The 24,036-nt window shown below is 40.4% G+C and overlaps 1 protein-coding gene across 36 annotated transcripts in view; it reads right to left on the bottom strand.

The window, feature by feature from the left end:
• The window catches only part of ADGRL2 (adhesion G protein-coupled receptor L2), a 166,308-nt gene extending 146,556 nt beyond the window's left edge, over positions 1-19,752 (bottom strand). For 35 of the 36 annotated variants that reach the window (XM_076340462.1, XM_076340465.1, XM_076340476.1 and 32 more), the window contains exon 1: positions 18,236-18,530. The gene's annotated coding sequence lies outside the window, so the exon portion shown is untranslated. Of the gene's footprint in view, positions 1-18,235; positions 18,531-19,698 lie in introns of those variants that run through there. The other variant, XM_076340463.1, reaches the window with a different exon arrangement.
• Between the last annotated feature and the right edge of the window lie 4,284 nt (positions 19,753-24,036).

The following is a 24,036-nucleotide window of genomic DNA, read 5'->3' as shown; positions in this document are numbered from 1 at the left end:
CAAGTCATACACATGCTCAACAAGCCACCTTGATTTAACTGGTGCTCTACCTACTTTAATATTTTAAATTTCTAGCACTAAATAACACTACCAAGCCTTCTGCATTGCAGGCACTCCTGCAATAGATTACAAATCAGATGCACAATGAAATCATCAGCAGCAGGTAGACTCCCCCGTACTGCCAGTTACTCACCAGAAATCAGTGAGAGTCACACTGTGGGGCCCAAAAAAAGGGGGGGGGGGAAGGAGGCGGGGGGGGGGGGGCAAAGGGAGCAGGCAGAGCTGGGAGATGGCATCCCCCCAGCTAGTTTCAAGTGCAGTGGAAGCGGGAAAGCCCTTGGGTAGGGCGCAGAAGGAAGGCAAGCAGATGGAAAAGGGAAGGCCTAAGGAAAGACGCGGCAGTGCGGGCAGGCTCGCCCTGCCGGGCCATGGCTGGATGTGTCGGGGAGCCTGTGCAAAATAAAGAGGCATTTGAAGGAGCGGAGGAAGACTGACAGTGAAGGAATGCAAGTCAACAGGGAACAGAAAACATGCAGCACAGTACAGAAAAGGGAAGGACTTGCTAGCACGAAATAGCTGAGTGTAATCTGAATTCCTTCAAGCGGACTGCCAGCATTTAGGATCAGTTGCCACACTCTCATAACCCAATGTATAAGACTTACTTCTATCCGGGACACAAACGCAAGCTATGCTAACTGCAACTATTCACTTTTTAATCCATATGAAAAGCCCACCAATCCACATCAGAAGCCACAAATCTTTTGAAGAATGAGTCAAAGCAGTAATAAACGTGGAGACAGAGAAAGATAATGTTGGCAGTAAATGTTACAAGAGAGGCCAGCACACACACGCAATGAGATGCATGTCTGCCTGTGTACCTGCATACAATTACTAAGAAACATTTGCTGTTCTGCAAGTAATCATATTCTATAAATGACTGATGATTTTACAGTGCCATAGTAATAATAATAATTTTAAAAAGCTGACCACAATTTCAATACAACTATTGCACATTCTGGGCAATTTTTTTGTTTAAAAATCAAGTCCATAAGAGGTTGTGACAGTAATAAATATACAGTTTATTTATGGGTCACTATTGGGCTGAACTGAGATTTCATTTCTGGAAGGAGAGAAAAAGAAAGACAGAAGGATGAATAACAGACAAAAATGGAAAGGAAAAAAAATAACCCAACCTAAAGGCCCGTCTTCTCGGATACGTAAGAAGCGACAGACGGAGGCATGACAGAACACTTCACCTGACACTGCCTGGTTATCAACATACTCTCTAGAAGTTACTCAGTTTTATTTTAATACCTCTTCAGTCAAAAGGTGATTTGACATTTTTGACCTAAAAATAGCAGCTTTATAGATCTTCTAAAAATAAAAATATCTAACCCAAGATTAATATGGTGTACAATACAGGAAGACCTCACAGCAAGCACAGCATAAGATTTCAACAGCCAGACATTTCACCCCAATGATTTCTGGTCACCAAAATAAAAACCAAATTCACTGTTACAGTATTATTTTAGGACAGTTAAGTAAATATCACTTTTCAGCTTTTCCACAGTGTTGTTATTTACTAACTAGAACATGTACACATACAGTCAAGCTGGCTGAGAGTGGAACGGAGGAAACCAGGCTCTTCCAGGCTGGCAGCAACCTTCGTCTGTGACTCTGGACAAGCATCTCCTCCTGATCTGCCTCACAATTTTATCACATGATAAACTGGACACTTTATGATTTTGAATGAAGAAGTACCAATTAACAAATACTCAGACATATATGTAATCAAGCATACACACATTCATGAGCAGATATTCATTTACTATTGTTAATTTTTTTTTATTACTTCACTTTCAAAACTATTTATAAAAAACAGTCTCCAAGAATAGCTTAAGATAGGTAAGAATAAAAATATATTCAGCTAAATACTTTCAAATATTTAAATATACTACTAAATGTTGCATTCCTCTCTAGGAAGTTATTGATCTTGCAATGCCCACTAACAGCTCTAACTTCCAAACAGCAGGCACCAATTGCTTCAACATTCACAAAGCACCAACTTCTTAAAGCCTGGACTCACACAAAAGTCCGTTTCCCACTTTTCATTTTGAGCCCCATTCAATAAGCCATAACTACGATTTTTTTTTCGTGTTGTTATTCTATTACAGGTACTGGGGTTGAACAGGCTGTGGTATGGGAGGAAAAGTACCACTGCCCTTCTACTGAGGACCAAAACATCAATAATTCAAGATGATTGAGAAACACTATTCAACAAGACGATTAATTTTTAAGAATGTGGTGGGGATAGTAACAAACATCGCAGATCAATTTTAAGTTTTACAAGAACCATCAACAAAGCTTACGAATATGAAGCCTTTGAAATAAATAAATCTACATCTCTCCTTGTTCCAGGTTAAAAAACCTGGACTCTAGGAGCCACAACTCCAGAATCCAACCAGCAAAGCTACGAGCATCACCGGTGACCCAGGCTGCTGTGTGGGGGCACTCGGCTGCTCCAAGTGTGCATTAGAGTACTTTGTGCCATATACTGTGCTGCACCGCTTAATAAGGTTTGTCAACACAACTCTGAGGGCTTTTTGATCTTAAAGTTGTTCTGTTGTAGGTTCCCCCTCCAGAAGTGAGCATTCAGTGAAAATGAATGTCAGTGAGCACGCTGATCAAAAAAAAAAAAAACAACAAAAACCCCAAAACAACAACGAACCACCTACCAAGCAAAAATTAACACACCATTACCCGAGACGCTCCCGCAAGCTCCCGAGGGTCCCCGTGCCGTTCACCTGCAGCCCTGGAAGGGGAGCGTGGTCGAAGCCTCCCCCAGCCCCGGTGCAGGCGTGTGCCCTTTCCGGGAAGAGAGAGAAGCAAATCGGTGTTTCCCATGGAGCACAGGATGAACCTTTCTGCTCCTAAGTGCTCTTACGGTTTCCATAGTGAATGTCATTTACATGAAGGCATTATAAAGGTTCCCACATGAAAATGCATCTCTGGCATAATTACATTCTTTCAAGTTACTTTTCCTTCCACTTGCTCTAGTTCTTAGGTGAAAGGAAAATATTGACAAAAACAGGACATGAGGGGGACATGTGATAACCACAGACTGAAAAACGTGAAACCACCAAGCCATTTACAACTGTTTTTTTTTAAAACTTTAACTCTTCGTTGCTACTGGGCTGGCTGAGATCAACTACACAGGGTAAAATACTCTTTAATTTATAGCCTAAGGGTTCTTCCATGTTTAAAAGGAAGGAGCATGTAAAGAAATACAGTAACTTTCTCAACCCGTCTGTTCTTTGAAATGTCTTCATTAAAATGGAGATTTTGACTTTTTGACTGTGAATAACAGAAAAAGGACAAACCTGGTTTCCAAGGATCTTCATCTGCAGACGGCGCACACAACGCTCCCCTCTTTCATCTCACAACGATCACACTTTTTTTATATCACAGGCAGTTTTTGAGGGGGAAGGACAGATGGGACTACCTCCAGTTCATGATGATTAGCAAAATGAGCCCTAATTACACCTTTGTTTTATTGTGAAGCAACTGAAAGAATCTACCCACGAATTTGGATTTGCAGCACAGAAGGACTCCTACTTTCCCAGACCTGAGTCGCAGCCATGACGGAGACCACCGCTGCATGCAGGATGGCGACAGCTACAGATCAGACCATCTCACCAGAGCTCCACATCACAAGCCTACAGTAAAACAGGCGCTCCCCATTTTGTTGTTGTTGTTGTTTTTGGATGGAAACATCTTGTACGCATTGGCATGCACAGTTTTTCACTAACACTGCAGTAAAAACACAACTTGTTCAATGGTCAGATGGACTTGAGTGAATTTTAGAGCACAATACCGGGAGCTACCTCTTTATACCATTTGTGAGCCATAATAAAATTCCACCAAGCATATTTGCTCAGTTGGTTTAGCAGAGCTAATATTTCCTATATGTACAAGACCTGTTGTTCTTTTAGGTAACTTAAATAATGGCTGTAATTAAGTGATTGAGGAGATATTAATCATCTCTCTCAACTGTGCCGAAGTAGTGAACAGAGTTGTGCAAACCGCTTAACCATAGCACTGAAACAGCAACAAATTTTCCTACTGCCCCATGCATTTTTCATAAATCCTTACCAATTAGTTTTAATAATCTGTTAATGCTGCAGCTTTATTTGGCGTATCGGTTATTATGTATCTATATAAAATATAAAAAGAAATAATTTACTGGCTATCTTCCAGCAGACCTACTATAAAATTTACATTTATTTGACTTTCCTTCAATTAACATATAGGACTTCGGTAACTTTTTTTTTTAATATATAAAACTATATTGAACAAAAAGAGTTGTTTTAAATAATTGTTTCATATATCGAGTGATTTTCTGTGAAAAATACACAAGAACTAAGAAATGTATTGTTTACAGAATCTTAGCAATCTATCACATGCAAAGATCAGTGAAAGCTGGACAAAAAATTAAAATAAATATAATTAAAATAAACCAAACTTTTAAATTGGCCATTAATTAGATAGGTAATAGAATGATGCTGATTTCACTGTAAGTGACTATACTATTATCTCTAACAAAAAAAAAAAATCAAAGGGGCTATATGTTCAGAAGCAGGCTGAAAACAGTACTTTCTAATCATGCCACTCTCCAAACACTGCTGTGGGTATCACTGTAATCAGAAATAATATCATTAGAAGTGAAGATGTAAAGATATACGAATTCTGTACAGGTGACGGAAGTATAAGGAAGAATTTCATTCACAGGTATACTTCAAAGGTTATACTGTTTTAATGTGCTCTGTTCGGCAGATTTTTCAGTCGTGAGCCAAGAACTGCCGATTACTTGCGTCCCATTTGCCAAATACAAAAGCTTTATTAGTCATAACAACAGTGGTGATCCAAACAGACAAAGACATATAAATAATAATAAAATAGATGGGGAAAAAAAAACAAACCCAGACTTATCCCTTCTTCAGGGTTAGTTGTCTGTGGACAGTTAAGTATGACTTAGTGTGGCTTCATCTTTAATTCACACTACAAGTAAAATGACTACAATGTGGATTTGTGCTTTGATTTATTGTCTTGCAAACAGAGTAATACTGATTTTAAGAAGCCATTCATTACGGGATTTGTACAAAAAGAAAAATGGTTAATCTTTATCTTACAGTTATATATACATATTCCAAAAATGTTTCAGGAGAGCACATAAGGACAACAATTTGCTAAGAGTATTTCTGCATGTATTTTCCTCTTTCAAACACAGAAATTGTCTTCTAAAAGATTAGAAAACTTTTTTAATGATAAATACGTGTAAAACCAATCCACCGTTACCTATTTTTAGTACTTTTAAAATAAATTATAAATAATTGTAACATTTAAAGCATTGATAAAAATGCTTTACCTCGTATTGAATTTTTATGCATTATTCGCCCTTTTATTCTAAGTACTGGCAGCTTCTTATACAGGTTATACAAGCCAAGCGCTGCCCTCAACAATGCAGTCACAGTTCACGCACTTAAATTGGTTGGAGCTCCACGTTCATCAGGGGGTAACATTCGTCCTTTTGTGTTCTCTTTTTACTTACAGACAAAAGATACAATCGTTTTCCACAGTTCAAAATGAATGAAATGTGAAGCCAATCTAAGAACCTACAAGAGTTTTTCTAAAATAGAAAATGTTATTCTGCGGGTCATAATTCTTGTTCCGAACACAAGACTAAAGACAAAGCTCCAGAATTTTGCTCTAGTTCTGTAAACACAAGATGTATGAGTTACTAATGACAGATGAAGTCATACATTGCTACCATGATTACAAAAATAATGAAGTTTTGAATATTCATTGTTTAATGCAGTCTTGAGGCCCCAGTTATTTTCCAGTAATCCACCAGAAAACATTTAAACCTGTGTGCAACGTTACCTTCTATCAGCACATTTTCAGAAGTGGAATATTTCATGTCAAAAGAAACAGGTGCATCTTTCCTCTGGCTTTTGGTAATCAATAACAATTTAAAACAGATGGGTACAGGATCTTTCTACATAAAGTCTTATACACAGAATTAATCCAAAACATCCAGGAAATGTCGTGTCTTACAAATTTAACTAATACTATCCATGCATGTGTATAATGCATGGAACATATATTGGAAAGTTCTTCTACAATAAGAATTGCCATCTGTATATTTTCTTAATTTAGAATGACCTAATTATCATTTTGTTACAGTAAATCAGGGGCAGAAAGGTATTTTGTTTGTTTAAACACTCATTATTCCAGTATTTATTGAATCATACCTCAAGGTACCATCTTAAAATGTGTAGCTATTTCATCACACTTTGCCATTCAGACTGCTGTTCTACTCAATGCAGTTACTCATAAATGACTATATAACCTAATGTATTTTGTTCAATCCATCCCCATAAGTGTTTTTTATTGATAAAACGTAATTAGTTTTATTAAATGTGACTGGTACATTGCTTCTGCCAAGTGAGTGAGTATTAATGTCTGACTTTTTTTGTTTTTAAAAAAAAACAGATGGAAAATTTTAAGAATTAAGGAACAGCTTGAATGTCACTTACATGAAAACTGTACAAGTATGACATTATTGTCACTTTTGTTGCTTACAGTAATTTTAAAAAGTATCTAAGTTACTTATCACCATAAAAACCTGGTGCTAATGAAACAGAAAATGTGTGTTACGCTACAGCTAAAACAAAGTAACATGATCTTGTTCAAGTAGGCTCTTCCAATGTAGCAAGTAAATTACCATTGTTCTACCTTCAAAATACAAGGCTGTTAAAAAATGTATCTTAATCCCAGCTGTATTATCCTCACAACAGAATTAAAGTTACATGAACGTCTTGATTTTCATATTGTACGGCAATCTCCACTGAATGGAATTTCTGAAACATCCTTACCTCACCGGGAAAGACACACTGTGTAAAGGAAGATTATTTCCATTGCCTCCCCATAATTCCTCAACAAGATTAAATTAAGAAACCTCTCTTTCTTCATCATGACTAATACATTAGTATTTTCCCATGCAAAAAGGATGATGCAACTTTTCAACTCCCAGCACCTATCAAAATCTCTACGAAAGACAACATTTATATATTTTCTGTAAATCTTACCATTATAATCCTATTGGAGTGTAATTGCTGTGGCTAATATTCTTACCCTGTTATGAAAATGCTCAACATAAATGTGGCACTGAGTTGTTAAGATAATACATGATCATGCTGTGAGAGGGTAATACCTATACAATAGCCCTTGCCAATACCATAAATCTCTTTATTAGACAACAACCTATTACAGGAGATCTACTTAACTGTTTCCCTACTTAGAGGGCCATTTGGTGTTACAATAACAAGCTGACTTTTCACATTAGCAAGGATTAGCCAGTATAAATAATAAATCGACACCAAGTTGCTGCTCTTTTAGAGATGGTAAATCTTTCCTGATGTTTAAAAAGAGAGTCCAAACTAAAACCCTGAGACGTTAGGCTGAACATATGTTAAGTTTAAAGTTCTGTTAGTTTAAACTAACAAAAAAAAATCAACTCTCGAACCAATTTATGTGGCAGATTTATTACAGGAGAGCATGTTACGGAGAGCTGTTTCTGTTTTATGGAATGTGCATGCATACCGCTTTATTTCCTAACAGCATCATAGCAAATCATCTTTAAATTTACTGAAATATTTTAAAGTAAAATGCCTGCCATTTTCCCAGAGATAAATAGTGCAGAATTCATCTAAGTACCGTACAGTTTTGCTTGCTGATCATTTTCTTCTCTGAAGTCTTAACTTTTTGAAGGATCATACACTTTCACCATCCAGATAACTATAATACCAATTATAAAACCTGCAATACACCGGATCATTTCTTTCATTGTGCTAGATTAAGGAAAATCACTATTTAAATAAGTACTTCCCATTCTTCGAGCTAGTTTTTAAGTTACAATTTACAAATAAACTCAGGTTATGATATTCCTTGCTCTTTGTTGTCAGTATTTTTCTAAAGCTTAAGACAGCAATCTTTACCACTGTTTGCCTGCTTTAGTCCAACTGTATGAATTCATCAATTGTATTTGGATGAAAACTCATTCACCTTTTCACATTTTATAATAGAGAAAAAGCAAAATGAAGAGTTACCCTTGCATCTGCAATCACCTTGAGTATGATTCACTGCTTGCGTAAATAGAAAAGACTTACCTATTGCTTTTTGGCTAGCACACTACACTGCAGGAGATGTACCGAAGACCTGTATAGTACTGTGTTGTCTCTCTGACGCTGCCATGACATTTTTAGAATCAGAGAAGACAGTTTATGCAACAAAAATCTGCTTCCCATCATATGGAGTACCAAAACTGTCGTCTTGCACCTCGACATGCAAGAATTGTTTTCCTCAGTTCCTTTTTAAGCTTTCAATAAAAAGGCACTTCTTTGAAATATGAAATATTTCTAAAGTCAGCTTTTGCTCACCGATGTTTTAAAATTTTTGCCCACTGTTATTTACTGTTACTGATGGACAGCCTTTTTAAAAGCTATCTTGCAGAGCCTTTCTGCTCCGCGTAACAGAGAAGGCATTGTGAAATGAAATTGTACTTACTGGAAACAATTCAGCCCTGAATGCCTTGATTACTCTGATTATCTCATATACAAGCTCCCTCTGCAGGTAATAAGAAGAATGAGCAAAAATATGTGAAAAATGTGGGTAACAGCTGGCATAGGAACCCAAATAATCAGTCATCATTTTAAAGAAACTCCCCCAGAAATCCTTCTCCAATGTTATCTGACGTAAGGAGTTAACACAGAAAACATTCTTTTTTTTCCCAGCTCTGTGTCTCTTCTTGTCCCCTCAGAAAAGTTAAACATTTGGCTTTAGTCTCTCCTGTATCAAAATACACAGATTTCTTTTTCAAAGTCACCTAAATGCTTTCAGGGCAGAAAAAAAAAAGAGAAGGAAAAAAAATTTAAAAAAAAAAAAAAATTGCTCTACTTACCCAGAACCAAAGAGAAATGAAAGACCACCCCAAACAAGAAAACAAATTCATCCTATCTGATGCATCTCCCTAACCCAAAAACAAACAAACAGCAGCACCCTCGTTCTATTTACTGCTGGGAGATAAACCCCAACGCCACTTTCGGATACAATTACACATGCACTCCACCGAAGTTTAAAAAGCAACTGAACTGAATGGTAAGTTATCTTGAAAATTAAAAAAGTCCCTATCAATTTATATCAAATTATGAAGTAACAAATGTCGTTTTCATCCAATTGGAGGTAAACTGCTTTTCTTCCAAAAGACATCACCCTTACCTTAAAATGTCTTAAGTTTGTTCACCGTAATAGCATGAGCTCTCTAGATAAAAATCCCTTAAATGCAAATGGGAAAAAGCTTCAATGAACGAAGCTATAAATATTAAGCAGATCAAAATTAAGCCTTCGTCCTATCTAACCTTTAGCACACACTCAAAAAACTGGGAAGCCATCAGGCAACATTAATTTCTCTTCTAACACAGAAAGAATGAAAGTATGCCTGTGGTTTTGTTTCTCTTACAGAGCCAAATCCCACTTTCTTTCCTTCTGCAAGTAGTGCCATTAGACTCATGAAGAATACTCATAAAATAAATGCATATGCATAGGGCATAAAGTCATATATGCCCTGTGTGACTTTAATTTTCATTGGAAAAACAAACTCCAAAATATAACCTTTCAAAGTTCCAATGTCAGCTTTAAAAAAAAAAAGGGGAAATAGACTCATGATATTCTAGTATGGCTACAGTCATTACATGGGACAAACGTAGGACAAATTTGGGGTGCTCACTTCAAGATGATAAGACTGCTGCATACAGAGCTCTTCTTTGCTGCTGGAATATCTTTAACAGTTGGATCCACAACCGGTTATTCTCAGATACTATTATACACCTCCTCAAATGAGGGAAAGAATGAGGAAGTAAAGAAAGCAGAGGGGGAAAAAAAAAATCTAACATTTTGGAGAGATGATGCTCTATTCAAGCAGCGGGTAAGATTATTGCCTGAAGGGCAAAAGGATTTCTTCTCACTTTCAAATTATGTCAGCCTGCAACTCCCCTCCCTCTCTAACACAGCTCCCAGCCTCAGCCCATTTTCCTGGCACAGCAGTTCAGACAGGAGTACACCTCAACTGCCGAGGCACCTTCTCTCCTTTAAGCATTTTATACTGATTTACACAAGAATCAGCCTCACTGATTGACAGTCAGCGTTTAAGAAATACCTATTAGACTGAAGGAAATCAAAGCTGCAGGAAACACTGCCCTTCAATATTTAAATGACAAATTTACCAACGAAGTAGTTATGAATTGGTCTTCTGGAGAACGCTCACTTTGTTCAAACTGAAGATGTAATCATTATTCATTCTGGGAAAGCAAACTTTTCCAAATCGGTCATTTCGCATAGAAAAACTCTAAATTAAGCTTAGAAGAATGAATAAATGATGTCTGGATCAGATGAAAAGAATTCTGCCTACCATCAACATCGGAATCGGGAATTTGCCAGAGAAACGCAGAGTCAACAGCAGAACTCGTTCTCGGGAATCTTTTCTTAAAATGTCACTTTATTTAGAAGCGACGCTGCCCAGTGCAAGGGCACTGTTTCTGAACACCGTTCACACCGGTGTAGCCATGAAAAATGACAAATATGATACTGTAAGAGAATATAAAGAAAGGTGAACTAAAGTCTCCTTCTGGCATGTGATCTCTCTCCACCACTGCGGCACTAATTTCAGACTAAGGTGCTCTATTTACACCAGATCCATCAACAGCAAAGCAAGTATGATAGTCAGAAACAAGGTCGGTCATCCCCTCCCCAGCTGCCAGAAACAATTTTTTAACAGTAATCGTCGTTAGATTATTCTGTCATCTAGATTCTGAGCAATAATCGGTTTGAGGTGTCGACTGATAGGAAAATACCAACAGAGGGCACAGAGGAAAGCAGCAGCCTACCCCAAGTGAGAGATTTGGGATTTTATCACGTCCAGAGGCAACTAAATAAACAGAAGTAGCTTAATTTCTAAAGCACAATTCTCCAGTGATAAATTGTTTTGCTGCTACTTTGCTGATATTATCTATTTTTTCAACAGTTGCAGATACAAATCTAACTGTACATTAAGGAGATACACCTCCCTAGCAGCGGCGCACGTTGAGTGCTCAGCGGCTCCCTACACTGTCCCCACCACAGAAAGCAGCAAAGAAGCCCAAGACATATGAAAATTCCCTTCTTTACTGATCTTCTTCACCATAAAAGGTATGAACACTCCCAACACCTAATCTATGCATCAAGGCATCCCTAATTTAAGAATTAACATATTAAACACACTTTTATTTGTACAGTATCAGAATTCAGGATCTTAAATAGCAGTCTTCATTCCTGTTATTTCATTCCAGCTTTTGTAGCTCATTGTGGCCAAGTAACACATCATTAAAATATAAACGTAGTACAAAAAAACCTCATATACATTGATCAGTGTCAAGTCAATCTGCATTACATTTTAAAAACCGTTCCATTTCTTCCCTGTATTGCCGCTTGGTCAAAAGGATCTTTCTCGGGCGGTAAACACGTTGTGAAACACTGTTAAAGCAAAAGGACAGTCATTTCGGAGTTATTTAGCACACCAAGGGACAAAACAGGCAGACCTAGACTCTACCATATTTGTATGAGGAAATGGCCTAAGATAAATCTCCTGTGACAAAAAACTGCATGACGTTAAAAGGAAAATATTCTTAATATTGCATCTATGTAAGAAACCTAAGTAGCTTCTTATTAGCTCTAACTGGATTTTCTCTGAAGCTAGCTACTTTCACTACTGAAATACAGACATTGATACTTAAATCTTTTTGTGTAAATGTTAGTGTTTATAATGTGCTCCTAAGAGATTAAGATTAGGAAAAAAAAAATAACCACACAACCAAGACAGGCCCTATTTTTCTCAGCCCATGATCACTTGTCAAGCCATGATTAATGCTGTGCTCTGTAGAGGGAGACATTACATCTAGGCTACAACAGACCTAAATTTTACCCTAAGGCAGAAGTCTGATTTAAACATCTCTATTCAAAGTGACATTTGTCCTCTCTTTTCAACCAGTTTCCTCTGAAATTCCAGTAAACTGACTTTGTGACCTACAAACGGTCCATTGATTCTAACTTGTCGTGTTGCCTGTCCTTGTAGCAAAGTTAGTTTTGGTGACTGAATGAAGCAAGATGTTATGCATTCAAGAAAAATACAGGAGCAGAGTCCATTAGGTGCTCTATTAAATGCTCGGTTGGATAACAGTGACTAGAATTTACGACTATAAGGATTCCAGCTTACACAGAAGAGCTAAAGATAAATACTGAGGTCAACATTAAAAATCAGAAAATATTTTTATATTCAGAAGTAACAATGGCCTTCGTATTCTGAGGTGATGAGCAAAGATTTTTTTTTTATTGTATTACAGACAAGAACACGGGCATCGTCAGGGCCACCCTGAAAAGTAATTACATTTTATCTCTTGCCTTTCCCTCTGAAATGTCTGCTAAGGTATTTACATTTGTCTGTTACAAGAACAACAAGCTAGACAGGAGAAAAAACTAGTTGTGATCACTTATCTCAAGTAAATACTATTTCTCCAGTGAATGGTATTATTCCATCTATTTTATAAAGTTATTGTTAGATCCTCCGATTTATCTGTAACTGCTACTGTAGGAATAATAAGACATGCTTATACCTTATAAAGAAATAGCCAAATAGCAGACCTGGACATGTAGGATAGTCAATATCCTTCTTACTGAACATGAAAAATGGCAACATTTGATAATGTTAAGCAATTTAGACAGTGCTGGCAAGTTCCTACTAGCCAAGGTAATCTTATTTCTGGTGCTTTTCGGGGTAAATTGATTTTTTTTCCCCCTCCTCTTAGCTGCTCTGATAATTGAACAAATTTATACAAGTGTGAGGGGATTTTACTTAGCAGACAACACACAAAACATTCCTCAAACATGAAATATCTTACTCATAGAAACAAATTTTTGTTGTAATTAAGCAAACTGTAGTTAGGCTTGCTTTGCGCCAGGATGACAATCAATAGCATTTTGTTGGAGACTGCACTCTACCTGCAGGTGTTAAGCACTGTGCTTGCTTCAGTCAGGCTGCAATGTTTTTGATTATTACGCCTTTCTAAATAATTTGGGTAAATAGCAGGCTAGAGTAAGTTGAATCATTACAGTACCTTATGAAAATCAAAAAGAAAGAAATCATGACATATGCAGATTACATATTCTTCTAAAACCCATAAAATACTCCATTTAATGTAACGATCCATAACCTGGAGATGCTACGATTCTGAATTTGAAGGCTTTTTTTTATTCCTAAGGAATCAATTTCTGGTTAACTATCAGTTTGTATCTAGAGAATGCTGTAAGACCTTACCATTAATTAAGCAAGTGTATTTCTACAACCAAATCGCTTATAGTAAGCGAGACAATCTTCGCAGCCTATGCTGTAGAAACACATCTCGTACATTACAGGCTGAAAAAGGCATGAACTCCAAGAAAATTTTCTATTGAAAAGGGCTTTAAGCCTGTCATCTTTCACCTTTTAAATGAAGAATGTTAAAAAGAATCGTATTTGTTAAATAAAGACTGGAAGTATTTTCTAAACCAGGTATATATTCATGTTAAATCGCAAGTTACCAATATTCCAACAGCCACCTACTACTTTTATTTTAAGAACTGTTGGAAACAAAGTGCAGCTATCTTTGAAAACTATTTAAATATTAAACACGATTGTTACGAGTATTGAGAATGGCCTTAAAATAGGGGTTTGTTTTTCCAGTTTTCTTGACATCCAATTACAACCGTGATGGTTTAAATCTTTTACTTGTTTCAAACTGAGGGTTTGGAAAAATAATAAGACAGCTTTTAAGTTTAAAAGCTGCACATAAATACTTTAAAAGGTGAATTTCTTGCAATTTCAAATTGCTTTTGTACATCACAAACATCAATCCTAAAAAATGCTTCGAAAGAGTCTGTTTAACACGACATCTCCAAGTAACACGTCTGACTACAGATTTCACTAGCCTGTGCTCTAAAGTATATTGCTTTATAACTGACTGCTTATCTACCTACGCACGAATATGATTTCAATTATACACCAGACGTAGTTTAACTTCTTCTCTTGCAGTTCACCAGGTAAAATCATTAATCGCTACTTCTAGTTCTTGTATTATCAGCCATCCACAGATATTCCTCAGTGGAAATGCAGAGAAGACGTAGAGCATTTTTTGATATAAAATACCTCCAAGTGGTTATTGGTAAGTTTTTCTTCATTATTATTATTATTAGGCATGGTGCTATCCTCAGCAAGAGCAGTACTAGAAGTTAACAGTGTTTTCTTACGTGTATGTCAACATCTTAGGTGGACACACAGGATGAGCAAGGGCTTGGAAATACATAAACTTTTTAGACCAAATTTTCGTAAACTATGATTATGTTTCTACCCTCTCTAAACATTAAACAATTATTTATATTGGATGGATATTATTTGTATGAATTTATGACACACTATATAGAGATGTATTACAAATATAACTTTGATAAATATTTTGCCTAATTAGAGACTTCTCTTTCCAACACCCTTAATTGAAAATTATGGACCTTTCTAAAAAGCTGTCACTCAAGACTGCAGCATTTTTTCTTCATCATAACTATTTCAATTTTTAAAATATATATTAATCAAAATGTCACGTCTACATATTGCATTTTCAGAAATAAAAATAATCGTATTATTACATAACCATAAAGACTACAAACTTTAGGACTATACTACCTTGCTTATTTGAAGTTTAGTAAGGTGCTTCCTTACCAGAGACTAGAATTCCTGAGTAACCCCCTTTCCTGACTTTACGCATTAAAAGCAACGAGAGATAAGTAAAACATTGGGAAAGCTTCTGAAGTGATCAAATAAGAACTAAGTAAGCAAACTTTGGTTTTTTTAAAGCTCTCCTCTTGCTCATTTTAAGAAGGGAAACACCCAGAAGCCTGGTGTTAATGTCTCTGCTGATTGTGAAAATTGCAGCAATAAAAACTCCAACTGCTTGTCTTAAATTAAGACTTGCAAGACTACATGTGAGATCTGTATCTTTACATTAGTTTTTATAACATTTGGAAGTTTGGTTGCCTGCTTTGATGTTGGTCTATTAATGAGCAGGGGAGCCAAAAGCCAGGAAAAAAATGTTTACTGGAAATTCTCAAGTCAAAACCTGAAGTAATTGGTTTGTTCTCCCCCACATGATTCAATATCCTGATTCCCCAACTACCAGCTCCCCGAGCTATCTGAACGTCCACGCTTTTTTGCTGTTGCCAACACATAGTAACCCACAGTGATTGAAAATGGCAGCTGAAATGCTGCTGCAGCACATTAATTTTTCTCTAAGTGGTCCAATTTTGTCATCTGAATGTTGAAAATCTTCTTTCCACTACATTTTTTTTTTACCTTCAGAGATTCGTTGAATTTGGGGTTGCCATCATACAAACCGAAGTGCAACATTTTCAAGACAATTTTTAGATTATCCCTAATAGCTGAAAGGATAATGCGCTTTCTTTATAGCACTCTGCATTCAAAGCAGACTAGTTAACAGCAACTTAAGTGTGATAATGGCAATTACATCAATATGTTCCTTTCATACCACCAAAAGGTACTACTTCAGACAGCTGAAGACATTAGGTAAATAAACTGCTGAAATTACCTGAAAGTAATGACACACAATTTTAGGGCACTAAACACATCTATTTACAAAATGCCCAAATGGTCGTGTCCATTTAAAAGTAACAGAAATCTATAGAAATTATTTCATTAACTGCAGGGTTTTTTGCCAAGACATACCATATATACTCAGTTCCTTCATTAAATGAAAGGAAATCGAAGCATTAGTGAAGACAATCTACTCCAAAGGCGCATCACTTAAAAAGAGACGCCCCCCCAAACCATCAAATGGAGAACCAGAAGGGGGGGGGGGGGACGGACAACACCAACCAAAACCAAACAGCCCAAATGCTACATACCAAGCACTTAAACCAACAAACACAAAATGTATGTTTTAATATCCATATCATGCAAGTAAAAGGTTTGGAAGGAAGTAATAGGCGAGGAAGGCATAGGAAGTTCCTTTTTGCCAGAGATATAGACCAGAATACAGTCCCCAAGAAACATCTGGTCCCTGGAAGCGGTCCCAACTTACTGACAGATAACTCGTTTTTGCTTGGCTTTTGGGTTGCTAGATTATGAATATTCATTTGCAAAGATAATAAAAGGGTGGGCCGGGCCACATCCCCTTTCAGACTCAAGGAAACAGTAACAAAAGAATAAAAAACTGCAAACATGCAGTCATGTAAAACAACTTACAATGCCATAAATGTTCTACACTGCCACCAAAACAGCACTCCTGCCATACTTGGTTTCAAATTATTTATTATAGGGTAATACTAACCACAAATTAAGTTATCTTAGTAAACACACTATCACTGATTAAATGAGATTACAAGAATTACTCATTTTCACTTTTTCTAGAATAAAAAGGAAAAGGAAGCATATGGCCAGTGGCGAACAAAACTTCTTTTAAAACTCTCCATAAAAATATCTATTATTCCAGCCTACCCACCCATTAAGGAGGGGAGCATATTTGTTTCAAAGGTCTGGAACCGAGAAGTCTATTATTACACGATTTCATTTGTTTTCTGAAGTAATTAGAAGGTCTTCCCCATTCGGTCCCCGCACGCAGGAACGTGTAGGCCGTACCCGCAGCATGAGCGCGGTAGAAAGGGCTTTCTAAATCCCCCCAACAGAGAGGAGACATCAGAAACCACGCAACAGTGCCTGTCATAAAAGGTCACTTTTCTTCCCTCGGAACAAACCATTAATCAATGGAGTGTAATTGTCCGAGCGCTCGCAAGGGCTCTGCAGCGAAGGGACCTCGTTTTTCACTCGCATAATCGCAAAACAGCGAAAGTTCAGAAACATAACCCAAATCCCCCTCCCCATTTTACCCCTTTACAATTCCCACTGCCCTTTGGGCCTCTGCTTGGGAGCAAATGGAAGACGAGCTGAAGTTTCCTCAATTGAGCCGGAGCTAAGAAACCTTTGATATGCTAATGCCCTCCTTCAAACGGTAAGACTTCACACTCGCATTAATTCAAACAATTTGTGCAGAATGATGCGAAATGGCACCTCTTTTCGCGGCAAGCAACAAAAGGAGGGAGCCGGAGCGCCTGAGGAAACCAAACAGCAGAACATTTGTTCCGCAGGACTCCTTCCGTCGCGCACAGGGGCATTTCTACGCGAAGAAAAACACACCTGAGCACCAGCGGGTCTCTGCACTTTCCGACAAACCGCCTTCAAACCCCAGCAGGGCTAGCGCAGACTAACAACAAGATGTTATTTTTAGAGCCAGACACAGCAACGCTGCCTCACGACACGCTCTGTTTTCTGTCTCCAGATGGCCCCAGATTTCTACATGTGAAAATAAATAGAAATTTAAAAAAAAAAAAAAAAAAAAAAAAAAGTTGTTCTCACTCCACAGCCAACAAAGGGTAATTTATTCCTCTTCCCAAAGCCCACCCCCCCCCCGCCCCGCATGCACGGGCTGGTGGACGGACGCTCGGTTGAGTTACAAAAATAAACCCGCAACAGGTAATTATTTACTGAACGGATGCAACTTTCCCCGCTGCGCGATGCGCGCCCGGGAGCGCCGAGCCGCGGCGGGGCCTGCTCCGCGGGCGGACCCCCGGCCCCGCAGCCCCCGCGGCGGAGCGGCCACCCGGCGACGGGCGGGGGCTGCGGGGATCCGCCGCGGCTGCCGCAGGCCCCTCCGCAGGGCTGGGGGGGGCGGCCTGCGGGGGGCGGCCCGGTCCGCCTCGGCGCGGGAGGAGAGCGGCCGTGCGGGTCGGCGGCGCCGGCGCGCTGCTCGCTCCCAACGGCCGCGGCCTCACCGAGGGGCACATTCCTCCTCCGGCGGCGGGGGCCGGCAGGCGGGGTGGCGGCCCCCGCGGGAGCGCGGGGGGGCGGGCAGCGGCCTCGGGCAGCGGCAGGCGAGGCAGACCCTAAAGTAAGTGTCTCCCCGCCGGCGGCTCGGTGGGGGCCTCCAGAAGTAGGGAGCAGGCGCCGGTAGAAACGAGCGGCGAGGCTGCAGCGCGGAGCTCCGCTTACCTCTGTCTGGGAGCCGAAGGCGGGCCGGGATCTCTCGCCCCGGCGGGACCCGCGAGCCGGGTCACCCCGCCGAGCGCGGGGCTGCGGGAGAGCGCGGCGGAGTTAGTCCCGGGGCTCCGGCGGCGGCGGAGCGGGGAGCGGGCGGGCGAGCGCCGGGCTCGGGCGGGGAGCGGGAGGCAGCTGGCTCTGCGGCTCGGCGGGCTGGGGTAGCGCAGAGCAGAAGGCGGCTTCTCCTCCAAGCAGCCAGCCGGGAGGCTTTTCTGGGGCTAAGTCAACATTTTCCTGCAGTTTCCGACACTCCGCTCCGCACGAAACGTACGATACAGCCAGGCTCCCGCACGCACGCACAAAAAATTAAATTTAAAGAACAAAAACGGAATGGAGGGGACGACGGGCGCAGCGTGTGTGCCCAGCCTTTGGAGTCCTTTCTGTGCAACGATCAGGAGACGGGAAGCCGAGGCGATGCCAGCAGCAGGAGTAGCGGGGAACAACTCGAAAATGTTACAATGGACCCCCCCTCCTCTCTGTCTCTGTCGCTCGCACCGACCGGATTTACATCTCCCGGGATGACATTCTGGCCTCTGGGGGGGTGGGGGTGCGGGTCCGGCCCCTCCTCGGATTTTCTCCTCTTCCTCCCGGTGCTGCTGCCCCGCCAGCGACTGGAGACCGGGCGCCGGGCGCTGAGCTAGTAACGCGCGCAGCAATGGGAAAAACGCAATACATACACACCAAAAAAAAAAAAAAAAATCCCAATGAATTGTATCGCAGCCTCCTTTTTGCTCATGCACCTCTCCGTGTGTGACTGGGGATTGCGAAGTCCTGACACAGACTCTCCGCCGGCTCTGAACTGGAGTCACCTCCAGCCTCCTCCCCCTCCAATCTCCACCCCCTCTCCCTCCGCTCCCCACCCCTGGGCTCAGCTAATCATATAAACATATTACCACGTAGAGCAGCACCGGCGAAGGACAAAAACCTCTCCCTTCCTGCCTTCCCCCCCCCCCCCCCCCCGCCTTTCTTCCAGCCGGGGGGGTGAAGGCTAACAACAAACGCCCGGCCGCTCGGCACCAAAGGCCGAGCAGATCGGCTGCGCGCCAGCGCTGCCCGCTCCCCACCCCATCGCCGCGGCTGCCGAGAAGCGCGTACCGCCGCGGAGCCGCCGGGCGCCCCTGCCCGGCGCCTCGGGCCCCGTCGCTCCCCGGGCCTGGGGCCTCGGGCCTGCCGCCGCCCCCTCTGCCTTCCCCGGCGGCTGCTGGCGCGCTGCAGGCCGGCAGGCGTCTCCGCGGCACTTTCTCCTTGGCCGTATCCTCCAGCGCGACCGCGCACCGCGACCGCGCACCCAAACTTATGCGGCCGGCCCTGCTCAGGTGCTGCGCGGAGCGGGGCTGCCCGGGCCCGGCCAACTGACTGCACCGCTGTGTGTGTTCCCCCACCACCACCCCCGTCCGCACCCAAAAATAATTCACCAGGCTGGGCGACTAGCGAGCGAGAGCAGGCGGGAGGAAGGGGGATCTCGGCTCCCCGATGCTTTCACGGCTCTTTTGGCCCCTTCCCTTCCTTTCCTGGCATTGAAATTGCCCGGCTCCTGCCCGCCGAGCGCGGCTCCCGCACCAGCCCTCAGGGACGGCGCTCCGAAGCGCAGCGATACGTTAGGGAAAACCTGTCAGGACAGGGTAAACAGCACTTGGAAACGATTTAAAGGATACTAAGTTGACTCATTCCTGTGCTCAGATACAAGACGCAGTCTAGAAGCGCTGTTGCATTCTTTCCAAAAATCCGCTCTTAGAAACCAGGGTCTGGGATTGTTGGTAGGGTTTTTTTTTCCCTCTGTATTGATGCGAAATACTGAGGATCCGCTCTGACCTTTCAAGATGTGCAACATGAACAATTTCCAGCTCTCAAGGTCAGGGAGAAGCAGCTGGGCATCAGCAAGGGCTCGTCCGTGCGAGGAGCGCGGCGTGGCCAGGCCCCGGGGGGGGGGACGCGGGGCCCGCGGGGGGCGAGGGCCGCCGGGAGCGCCCGTGTGCGCGTCCCGCCGGCTCCGCGCCCGGGGAGGGCTGGGCCGGGCTAGCGCAAGGCTGCGGTGGCCGTGGGGGGAAGCAGGGGTACGGCCGCAGATCAAAGCAGCGCAGACCTGGCCCGATAACGCCCCTCTCCACGTTGTTTGTTTTGTTTTTTTTTTTTCAGCCATTCCCTTCCTTTTCTAGCTGCAGCAGGGAAATGAAAGCCCTCTCGATTGAATGCACCCGCAGAATCGCGTGCGCAAGGAGGACCACTCGGGGCTTGATCAACTCCTTTAGGTCCAAAGCATACTGACAATTCAGCTTAAAACACCCACACCGCACCAGAAAATCAGGAACGTTACCTCTGTTAATGGTAGTGATTTATTTTTTAACTTAATTATTTTGTCTTCCCTGCATACCTGTGCGGTTAGTGTTCCTGTTTAGAAAACTGTAACGTGATTAAGAGAAAGGTGCCATGTTTAAAAGGAAACAGGATCTTTAAGACCTTGCAACATGAGGTGGTAAGAATGATAGAGCTGGTCCAGGGCTCTTCAAAACCACATTAAACTTTCAACAGGGCTAGCAATAATCCCAGGGATTAGTATCTAAAAATTCACTGAAATACGGCATGCTGTAGCCACGCTGACCTTCCTCAACTCACGTTACCTGTCGAGGGGACTGGAAAATGGAAGAGCAGTCCCAGGCTTTTAGGACCAAGGGAGGAGTTCTGCCATAGTGCATCTTCCTGAGGCTGGTTTCAACTGGGTTAAACCTGCAGAGTGCCTCAAAACCAAATTCAGCATGGGAGGACAGGACATCGTGTGTCTGTGTGATAGTTTTGTACCTACTATATATAGTTAAAAGTTAAAAGCATGGGTTACTGTGAGAGCAAAATGTAGCAAAAGAGCAGGTTCTCTATTTTTTCCCAGTCCTGTGTGTATCCCTACTGTAGCTGACTGCCCTTTCTTGCTGAAAATATCCTTATAAATACCTGAATAAACCCTAAATAACCCCTTATGCATTTCTAATGGAATTAAATCATACAGGTATTTTAATGTATTTTATTAGAAACTGATTTTCATTGAAAGGGTTGGATGCGTCTGTTATGGGAACATGCTTAAAAAGAGGGTCATAGAAATGTACAGATATACATATTGATTGGCTATCATTTTACCAGAGGTTTAAAACATCTCATCAACAAACCCTACTTTTTTTGTCAGATACATGTAATCGCAGATAAGCAGTGATAGCCCTGAGCTAACAGCCTTTTGCTTAGTTGATGAGAGCAGGATTTAGCCAGAAAACAGTCGAGAATACAAGAATTAAGTGGGGTTGGCGGTTTCCCTTTGAGAGGACATGAGAGAGCGGAATTCTTCTATTTGGATCAAAAAGTCTGTTGGTTTCTGTAAATTTTTTTTTACCCACAAAAAGATTGAAAAGAACTGCAGAACTGGGCCTTGTGTTAATATTTGCTGAAGTCGAAGTGAATTCACCTACGTGGATTCAACTGCAGGACTGAAGTTTATTTTCCCCCTTTTCATCAAAAACTTATGGACTCATATTTCTTTCTACATGCCGAAATGGAGTTTTACAACTCTAAGTTTTACAACTCTAAGGTGTAAAACTGAATTTTAAACAATTGGTAAAAATTCAGACAGAGACCTTTCAGCATTTGTTTCGAAAACACGTGCTTCCATTAATTCTCATTAAATCTGGATTAAGATGTAAGAATATCTGGCAGAGGTGTATATTGTTTTGGCAAGTAAAATATTATTATTCAAGTGATTAATTTTACTTCACATGAATCAGCATCTGTTTCTTTAAAACAGGAAAATTGTACACACATATACCCATGGCATACTTGAATCTGATCCTTTAGTGTTTACTCAGCCACAATTATTGCCACATTTGAATATTAATATATAAGAAGGAATTATACCAAATCAAGTTTCCTTTCACCATGAAAACTGCCTACTTTTTGCTTTTTGCCATATCCCTATAAAACATGTATCTCATTCCATACGGACTCCACAAGTAAATACAGACAAGTAGATTTTCCTTAAAATCTTGCTTTGCTGCAACAATGCAAAATATCTAGCTCGAAAACACTACAAGAAATGTTATAATCTTAGCAAAATCACTTGCTAATATTTTGTTTGCCCCTTTCACTAAGGTTAAATTTTGTAATGTTTCGTGTTAAGCTGTATAGTCTGTGTGTATTGCTCTCAAATTGTTTGGTGAACCTGCTGGATCATGTCCTTGAAAAACTGAAAGCAAATTCATAGTGATTTTTTAAATAATCACAAGAACTGTGTATCAATTAGCATTTCTAGGGACTACATGTAGGACAGTAACAACTGGAAAAGATTTAACTAACTGTCAGCTGTGCACTTGAAGGAGATGCATCTGAGAAAGGTGATTTAACTTGCGGCAAAAGTTAGCCGAATTATGATGTCTGTAATATGATCTTGTAGACTCCACTAGAGGGTTTTTTTGCCACAGAATTGCAGCTAACATCTGCCTATTCTTAAAAAGGTTAGTTTAAAATGTTCTAATATCTTGATAAATAATATTTTGTGTTGCCCTAAGTGTCAGTTCCCCCTTGAGAAATGGTTTACACAGATTTGATTCAACCTATTTTTTTATTACTGGAGTTTTATGACTGAACTTTAAATACTAGCGACTGACATTTCCTCCTATCTGTATGTACTCCTGTGAATAACGTATCGATGAACTTATAATTAGATGTAATGTTAGCAAAGACTGACAGAAGAGGTGGTATATATGCAGTGCAGTAGCATCGGCTAAAATTGGTGTAATATAAAGACACGGTTTAATTGGTATAATGTAAAGACATGGGTTTTTTTCCATGGTACATGGAAAAGCAACAAACCGTTACATGATTTTACCCTTTCAACACAAAACTGAAAAGTCAAAATTTTGCTTGTTTTATTTAGGAAAATACCCAATTAATTTTGCAGACAAATTTATATAAATAAAGTGTGAATGATACAACCCATACGAGGAAATTTCCAATGTATTGTCTTAAAAGTTTGGAAATATATCTTGACAATTACCGGTCTTTTAAACAGAGTAATTGATTTTAGTGTCGCTTGGGAAAAAATGAAACCCATCAATAAAATAAGAGAATTCTGCAGCTGTTCCTAACAAATAAATGTAATATGAATTTGCATTTCACATAGTTTACTTCAGTAATCAATTTTAATGACTCATCATCTATATCATTATTTAAGAAATGACAAAATCATTGACTTACTCATAACACTTGCTAATTGTTTTTAAAAATAACTTCTACACATGACTAAGGAAACACCCATTTCCATTTGCTTTATGTTAAATCAACATCTAACCACTCATGGTGATTTCATTCAAAGAAAACAGAAGGAACACATTAGCTGTGTGGTTAAAGAGATTGATGGGCTTCAAACATTTTAGCCATGGATGGTTTTTTTCCAACTGTAGAAACTCATGTTTTTAATTTAAATAGCTTCAAGAAAATGAAGATCATTTTATTCAACAAAGCTGTTGTTTCTTGTTTCTTAGACAGAAATTAACTTAATTTTGTTTAATTAAGTAATATTAGAAACAACCTTGCTCAGAGAAAATGTAGCTATGAAACAAAAGCATGTGTATGCCATATTAACTAGGTATTCTGAAACAGAATTTTTGTATCACATTAATAAATTATGAGAGATCAATATGATTTTTACCAGTGAATTTAGATGCAGTTTTTTATGTTCATGCTAAGACATTGCAGTTGCCTCTCCACTCTCTGAAAAG

The sequence above is a fragment of the Aptenodytes patagonicus genome, chromosome 5 (assembly GCF_965638725.1).
Source record: "Aptenodytes patagonicus chromosome 5, bAptPat1.pri.cur, whole genome shotgun sequence".
NCBI classification, from domain to species: domain Eukaryota; kingdom Metazoa; phylum Chordata; class Aves; order Sphenisciformes; family Spheniscidae; genus Aptenodytes; species Aptenodytes patagonicus.
This window is presented reverse-complemented; position numbering and strand designations above follow the sequence as displayed.